A 5,463-nucleotide genomic window follows, 5' to 3' on the forward strand; every position below is an offset into this window, starting at 1 on the left:
CTTTTAAGAACCGGGTGGATCTGAATGACACACAGATGAAGGATGGAGACGTGTCTCTGATTCTGAAGGATGTGATTACTGCCGATGATGGGATATACGTGTGTCGTGTCCTCATCCCAGGAACAAAGCGCAGAAAGAGAACTGCTGAAACTGTCAGGAGCATCAGACTGAGTGTTGTTCCTCCAGGTGAGTGAGTAGAGTTGAGTGTGTGTGTGATCAGAGGTGAAGCTGCTTCCTGGTTGTTGATGTTTGTTTCTAAAGATGTTGTTGATGAGACTTTGTAGAAAGCAGCTGGTCTGAGTGATGTGATCAGAGTGCAGTAGATAATGTCTGACAGCAGTTTGAAGAGGAAATGGATTCTGTTCTGTTCTTCACTCATCACCTACCTGACAGCTGACACCTCACACCTGTTTCTCTCCTGCAGGTCAGACAGGAGGACACACAGAGGATGGAGGGAAGGAGGATGGAGGGAAGGAGGCTGGATCTGTTGGATTAATCGTTGGTCTGTCTGTTGCTGCTGTCGTCATTGTTGCCACTCTTGCTGGTTTTTTGATCTACAGAAAAAAAAAGAGTCAGAGTCCATACCAGCTTCCAGCTGAGCTGTAGTCTATTTGAAATGTTTCAAAGCTTTTTTTACATCTTAACTGTGAGTCTTCTGTTGCTGTTCCAAAGCTTCAGTGGAGACATGGAAATATGACCTAGCTCCCGAATCTGGGCCCTGCACTATGAAGTGCGTTCAATTAACACCAGGGTACCTTTTCGTCATCTGCATTAATTTACGCTAACATTGGCAATGAGGATGACCAGGTTCACATGAACGGGATAGCATGGGCGATATCTCACCATCGCATTGATCATTGTAGCCGATTGGCTGATTTCAACATTTTTTTTGTTTTGTTTTCTAAACTATTAGAAAAATATGAAGAGGTAACACATAAAACAGAAAAGTAGCACTGCTGCAAACAAGGCAGAGAAGGAGTTGAAAAGCAGTGCATTTCATTAGATTTCATTTTTAGTTTTAAAAGTGCTTTGTATGTGTAAGCTTGAACAGTATTGGTCAGTAAGACTGACCCTTAAAGGCAGGAAGTAAAGACAGGAAAATGGTGAGTGTGTGTGAGCAAGTGGGAGAAGATGTAGTTTTAGTACTAGCAGGCATTGTAAAGCCCAGAAGTACAAAATGTTTGCAGGCAGAAGGTTAGAATAATTTTTTTTGATTACATTAAAAAAAAAAAAAAGCTGCATCGAAGAATCTGTATATATTGCTGATGCTCATTGCGGAAACACAGACTTGTGAAACCTTCTATCCACTTGCACAGGTCAGAGGGATCCTCCAGGAATGATGATGGTAATTTCTGAAGACTTATTGGTCAGAAGCCAGTGATTTCATCCCTGCTGATCTCCAATCTGGATCTTAACCTGATCCGCAGGTATGAAATCACTGCTTTCTGAGCAATCAATTCTCTATGAAATAACATCACCGTTCCTGGAGGACCCCTCTAATCTCTGCACTGGTACTAGGAGAAATTTATCTAGCGTTTGTTTTTCTGATGAGCATCAGTAATAAATACAGATTTTTAGATGCAGCTATTCATTTTGTCCCCCCAGATTAACGATGTACCAGTAAGACGTGAACCATTTTTTTAGTATAGAAAAAAAACAGGTTTAATCATAAAGTTACCTGGATAGCACAAAATTCCGCTTCTGCTATGTAGAATAAAGCACTTCATGAACTTTTACCATCTACCTAATCATCCTCATCTGACAAACAAACAGCAGAGGTGATAAAAAATGAAAATGGATTTTGGATCCATGAATTTAAGCATTTCCATACTATTGGTGCAATAAGGGTGTGTTAGGCAAAAAATGAAATGAAAAATAAATAAATATAATAAAAACTTATAGAAATTAGATATAAATAAAAAAAACAGTAAAATATATCAACATAATCATGCATCAGCCTGAACGATGCAATTCATCACTTTGTGTGAGGAGCTGAAAATCCACTAGAGATCTACAGATGTGATGTTTGAATCAGAGAGTTGTCTGATAATGATCCAGAAACCTGGATCTGTCACACTGAGTCAATTAGAATACAATAGCCCTTTGTTGTCATTGTACAATTAAATTGTAAGTGTTCCACGCCAACTGGGAATAAAATATAAATGCTAATAGGAAGGAATAAATTACAAACAAGAGAAATATACATTAAACAATTATTTTCTTTTCAATATGAATGCCATGTTTGAAGCTAAAGCAGGTTTCTCAGCTAAACGTACTATACATACAACGTATACTATATATACAACGTTCTGACTCGTTGACATTCTTGACATTATTTAGCAGTGGCTCACAGTTATTCATAGGTTTAACAATGTTATCTCCCGCTGTCTCAAAAGTTAACACATACCAACTATGCTTATGAAGAAAACCAATTAAAAACCGTAAAAATAATAAATATTAAAAAGTAACATGTATTGAAATTAAAACTAAAATAAATTAAAAACAATAACCCAAAGTACTGAGATCCCTTTGAGATATGGGATAGGCTCCACGTGCTCTTTCTTTCTTTCTTTTTTTATGGTTGTTCATATATTTCATGTTCATTGGCTGTCTTTGTAGATGTTATCTTGGATAATGGAGAAGATTAGCAAAAAGTGCATCCTGATTTAAAAAAAAAAAAAAAAATCCAATATCCATCTTCCTTCTTCCACTTGTCCAAGTCAGTGTTGCTCAGGGGTTGGAGTTTTCCAAGGTGTGATATGGATAGGTACTATGCTTGTATCTATATTTTGGTTCATTGGCTGTCTCTGTAGATGTTATCATAAATAATGGAGGAGATTAGCAATCTTTTTTTTTTTTTTTTTTTTTTAAATCAGTCTTCTTCCAACCCTCTCTCAGGGTTGTGAGAGAGGGGGCCTGGAGCCTATCCCAGCTGTCATAGGGCAGGAGGCTCAAATGCACATTGTTTCAGTAACAGTGCACCACTGTTTAAAGAAAATAACATTGGCTTAAACCAAATAAGGATGAAGCAAGGACTTTTGGCAGACAATGAAGGATTTGTGAACAACTGCTACAGCCTTAAAATTTAATGAAGCTCGTTCCAGATTTGTTTAAAATATAAATTTCCCCCATTAAGACTGAATAGGATTAATGTAAAACGAATAAAGTATCCTGCTTATTTTTGACTTCTATCCTGCAAAAGAAAACCTAAATAAATAAATAAATAAATAATAATATAACACAGTTCCTGATGTTTGTTGTCTGTTTTCCTGCTTTGGTTCTTTACTCTAGAAGTGAATTTGACATGTTCAACATGTTCATGCGGGTCTAAGAGAAGCTGCAGCACTAAAGGTTTAAAGATAATTGATCGCGCCTCTCCCTGAGCCTGATTCTGCTGGAGGTTTCTTAATGTTAAAAGGGAGTTTTTTCTTCCCACTGTTGGATAGAGGAGGGACGTTTACCATACTGTAACTTTGAAAGTATTTGTTCCTGTCATTCAGGGAAGTAAAATTTTCTGTAATCAATAAAGGGGGAAATCTGCTGTTGCTGTTAAAGGAACTTTAGTCATATTAGTGCTATAACAGCAGCTACTCAGAGACTGAAACCCCAGAGCAGACGCAGCACACAGATCTCTGATAAAACTGGCCGTGAGAGTGGAAACTTTGAATGTCAAACGTGCAAAGTTTCCGCTCTCATGTTTCCTCTGGTGGCTCTGTGAAGTCACACCAAAAACACCAAATGAGTTTAACTGAAGCTGTTTGAGACTGTTTGGGACTTCACTGGTTATTGTCAGTTATTATGAAATAAAACTCCAAGAGAGGGAAAAAGAAAGTTATGCAGTAAGTTTTGTTTCACAAGAATCGAGAGAGAGCGAGAGAGAAGACCACGCCCACTAGCAGTTTGTTTATCAGTGGAAAGTTTTCACAATTTGTCCTGGTATTTTACTCGTTCGAGGCATCTTAATGATATAAAGATCACTGTCCATGAATCAGATGGATAAACAGGTTTTTCTCTGTTTAATATGCAGATAAAAGTGAGTCACTTAAAACAAATGACCTCATTACAAATGAACCAGCTGGAGCTTTGGGGCCCTCTGGAGGTCTGATTTAAACACAGAGGCTGCTCTTATGAACACGACACGTATCTATTCATGGACTTCTAATATTTATGTTATGTCTTTAATAATATTTATAAACCAGAGTGTTGACTGACAAGTGGAGTGTTTGAATGTGTGTATGAAATATCAAGAAGCATTAATCAGCGCTGACTCACACATACACCCTGTCTTATCATAACCTGAATTCGGTTCAGCCCTTCCGTGGAAACGTATAACCTTCATTTGTATGTTTGTCCCTAACAGTCGGAGCAAATATAGAAAAACAGCTTTAAACACGTTCCTGGATTCATCTACAGCAGAGCTGAAGCTGGCTGAGCTGTTACTGGAATTCAAAGAACTGAGAAACACATGTCCTGCACATGTTACTGTTAATCTGGATAATTTTCATTGATATAATTGGTGTGACTGCTTATAATATTTAGTGTCTGCTGGCTCTTTGCAGAGGGCACAGCAGAAGAAGCCCATTTTCTGTTTAATATTCACTGATTGTTTAACTTCTCTGATGTTTATTGATCCACTGTAATGTAGATTGTTTGCTCTCTATCAGCTCATATTTACAATTTTTATCATTTTCGGTTTTTTCCCTCTCATTAAAGGTCAGAGGTCACAGTGAACACCTTCACGTGTTATTGGTCGGACAGAATCTCCTGTGCTGCCACCTGCTGGTGATGAACTGTCAGAGGGCTTCATACACCAATCACTATAAGCATGTTATTCAGTTATAACCTTAATGACATAAACTACACACACACACACACAAAACAGAAAAACAAAAACAAAAAAACCTACATGAATATGAAAGGGGTCTGAAAGATGTCAAGGACTTTTTTTTTTACTACTGAATGGAAACTTATTACTATTCACATCGTGTGAACAGAATCTGAAGCTCAGTGATATATTTTGTTCATGTTTGACCTGTTTGTGTATTATAAGTATTTCATTTTGTTTCAACATCATGCATTTTTCTCCTCTAATAACAGGATCAGACGAGTTACTGACAAGCTGTTGTACTCTAAGCCAACAATGGGAAACAGATGTATCTTTCTTTTTCAACAATGGGTTTTCTATGACCTTCTATGATGTATTTTGTCTCCGTGATACTGCAGGCTGACTCAGAGGTGACGTGAACTCATACGTTTGATGTCTCACATATTTGCTTCAGGTGATGCTGCCTCAGTAACTAAGTAGACTCAATAACACGTCCAAGAAGAACAAGATTTCTTTAAGCTTATCAGAAAAAGGATATGAGCAGAGATCTCGCTGAAACACACCTCAGGTGACCAGCAGAGGGAGAGAAATCCACTGAACAGGTGAGCATGCATATTTAAAGAAACAAAAGAAACCTG

The sequence above is a fragment of the Astatotilapia calliptera genome, chromosome 3 (assembly GCF_900246225.1).
Source record: "Astatotilapia calliptera chromosome 3, fAstCal1.2, whole genome shotgun sequence".
Classification (NCBI taxonomy): domain Eukaryota; kingdom Metazoa; phylum Chordata; class Actinopteri; order Cichliformes; family Cichlidae; genus Astatotilapia; species Astatotilapia calliptera.